This window comes from Lipotes vexillifer, unplaced genomic scaffold, assembly GCF_000442215.2.
Source record: "Lipotes vexillifer unplaced genomic scaffold, Lipotes_vexillifer_v1.1 scaffold444, whole genome shotgun sequence".
In the NCBI taxonomy this organism is placed as follows: Eukaryota; Metazoa; Chordata; class Mammalia; order Artiodactyla; family Lipotidae; genus Lipotes; species Lipotes vexillifer.
Window position 1 is genome coordinate 4,827,125 of NW_006793488.1, and position 3,122 is coordinate 4,830,246.

At 44.6% G+C, this 3,122-nt stretch overlaps 1 protein-coding gene across 4 annotated transcripts in view; it reads right to left on the reverse strand.

Moving 5' to 3' along the window:
* Window positions 1–3,122, reverse strand: part of MAK (male germ cell associated kinase) — a 49,819-nt gene extending 46,697 nt beyond the window's left edge. For 2 of the 4 annotated variants that reach the window (XM_007466401.1, XM_007466399.1), the window contains exon 1: window positions 3,070–3,122. The gene's annotated coding sequence lies outside the window, so the exon portion shown is untranslated. Of the gene's footprint in view, window positions 1–2,909 lie in introns of all 4 variants that reach the window. The other 2 variants (XM_007466402.1, XM_007466400.1) reach the window with 2 other exon arrangements.

The following is a 3,122-nucleotide window of genomic DNA, read 5'->3' on the forward strand; positions in this document are numbered from 1 at the left end:
GGAGAAGGGAGTCTTCCTGGAGTTCCTTAAGAAAATTATTATTTTTACCCAACCCCCCCCAAATTATTTAATTAAGAATTTTAATGGGATAAATAGCATCTTCTTTTCTTTGCAGATCTGCTGCGTATGCAACAAATTATTTTCTTGTTAATACCTCACTGAAGACAGGCATTGAGGGTCTGAGAGGTAGGCAGTTATGTAGGCACTTCTGGAAAAGGACAAATGGCTTGAGAAGGGAGTGAAAGAGGGAGTGGCACAGATGGGGAGAGAAGTTCAGAGATAAGAGGTGCCAGAAACATTGAAACTTTCCCTTGCAGCGGCTCAACAACCTGCAAAAGTGGAATTAACTGCCTTTTTCTGGTCCACTATTAAGACCATCAGCCCACCATCATCAGTACTATTAGCACAACAGACCATTCAGTCATTGACTCCTTTCTGCATTGTCCTGGAAGCCCAACCGGTTTTGGAGTGGCTATTGTAGAAACTGCACTCCAAGCCTAACCAATCATCTTCCAAATAAACACTGGAAACGCAAAGTTTGTTTCAAGTGCTATAGCATAGGATACTTATATTCAGGGAAAAATAAGTAAGGGACACAGCCATTTCCCAGTTTCTTTCATTTGAGGGGCAAAGATTATGGATATGACATAGATTTTAAAAAGCTCTGATTTGTGGCTCTCAGAGAATTGGGCCAGTTTACTAACCTTTAAGTAACACAAGTTTACATACTATGCTCCCAAACAAAACTTTAAAAAGGCCTCTTTTGAGTCATGTTAAATACAAAATAAACAGCTCTCCAGGGTGAGAAGCTGACCATTTCAACTGTCCCCTTATCCCCCTAAGAATATAAGGATAATGGCCTAATGGCATAGATATATAAAGATAAAGGATTTTTTAAAAGTAATTACTTCCATGTACCTACTCACTGATAGCATATAAACAACTATTTTTATCAATGTAGAATAGGAATGTCCTAAACAGATTACTAGTCAAAAGCAGTATATGTAACTTAAAAGACAGACTGCCTATGGGTCCCCTGTTCACACCCAATAATATTTCTCTGCAAGTTACATATATTCTTCTCTGTGGACCTTTGGAAAGCTAACTCTGCAAAACAGGGATGTAGTAACATGATTTCTTATGCACATATTTCCATATATTTATATTTCCATATATATGCAACAAAGCAAAACAAGTAAATGTAATGTAACTATGATCCTCAATTAATTTAATAGAACTGTTAGGAACTTGGAATTTTCTGCAGTCAAGCTCCAATACTTACTGACTTCCTTATGAGTTATACAAACCTTATATTCTGGTTTAAGGAAAAAGACATTTATTTAGAGGCTCAATTATAGGCCTGCATTAGATAAATGCCCTTATCATTTCTCTCCTGTTCTAGTTGTCTTACTTTTATCTAAGTGCACAATTACTGTAAACTTGAGCTTTATTCTCAACAGCTTCTGCCAGCTAATAAGGGATTTAGATAGGATTAAAGAAGATTAACAGAGAGGGCAAATGGAGGGTAAAATTTGTGTCTGCCCAATCACTGAGCAGATAACGTTTCCACGTCTTCAACTTGTCTTTGTAGAATCTGCTGTAATGTTATTACCCTAAGGCTGGCATTAACGTTTGTTTAAAAAAAAAAAAAGTAACGCCATAAAAACCATTAAGTCCTTTCAAAAGCAAAAGAGAAAAAAGATTTCAAACTAACCAAATCATACGTTTACAGAAATTAAAAGGGGAGCTTTTACAATGGGAAAAGAGGACTCTGTGTTAAAAAATAAATAAAAGCATGGTGCTCTGTGCTAATATTCACAAACTTTTAAAACGAAGCAAAACCAAACCAAAGTAACCCACCCCAACGAAGAGATGGTACAGCCAGCTTTGCATAGGCAGAAGGTGGCCGCCCTGAGGGGGAGGGGAGGGTTTATCCCTTCCCGGTCACTCGGCAATGAACGGGGCGGGGGGCCGATAAAGGAAAGCCAAAAGGCTGGAAAGTAACTTTTGCCTCCGCCACTATTTCGACTGAACTGGTCGTTTTTCTGATTAAAATCACTCCGATAACTTTGACTCTCTTTATGAGAATTCCGTTACAATTAGAACAAATGCCTGATCATTTAAAAAGATTATCTAAACACAATTACATACATTTCTTTCCTTTTAGAATTGAGATTACAAACCACTAAAAAGCCAGTTTTATTGCCTCCCCTCCCCGATTCCAGCCCTGTGTCCTTAAACTGACCATGTCTCCGTCTTATTTGTACTAAAGAAGCAGTTTTCGTTCCCAGACGCTCTGATCTTTTCTCGCAAACCGGGGCTTTTAAAAGACTCCCGTCTGCGGGCAGGGCTCGTCCCCGAGGCCCTGCGTGTCCGGCCGCAGCGGGCAGGTGATCCTCTGACCCCCACCCCCACCCCCGCCCCGCCGCGGTTGGCTCGGCGTGAGGACTGGGGGCGCCCGCTGGTCAATCCTGTGCCGGGATTCCGCTTTTTACCCGGGAGTCATTTGGGAATGCACGAATGAGGACTGAATTTGGACCCAGTTTCTCTTTATTCTTTCTCCTTTTCAATTTTGTAACAGTTTTTAACTCAGTTCCACTGCCTTCTCCAGACCTGATCCCGCCCCTCACTCCTAAAAAAGTAGCGTCCCCTCCAGCCTAAGCACTAAAGGGAGCGGGGGAGAGCGGGGGGTGCGTTGGGAGACCCTGGGGTAGAGGTTCAGGGGTGCGGGTCCCTCAGACTGATGGATTCCCGCCGTCATCCTCCAACCCAGGACTGACCGCGCCGTCTAGGAGCGCAGGAAAGTAGTCGAGGGGGTCTCGGAGCGAACCGACAGCTATAGGAGCAGGTTGACCGCCTCCTGCCCGCCCCGCCCCTCCCCGAATTCTCCCTCCAGTCCCTCCCACTACCAGTGTCCAGGCCCCTTCTCTCGGCGGAGGTTGGCGCTGGTAGGACAGGGAGCCGAGGGGACATGCCGGGCCGCCTCGCAGGACAGGCTCGGGCTGGGTCGGACGGAGGGTGGCGGCCCCGCTGCCCGCTCGGGATTACCTGCCCGCGCCGGCCGCTTACCTTGTTCACTCCCTTGTCAAGCTCTGGCGTGCTGTGTGTTTCATCTCCTAGGA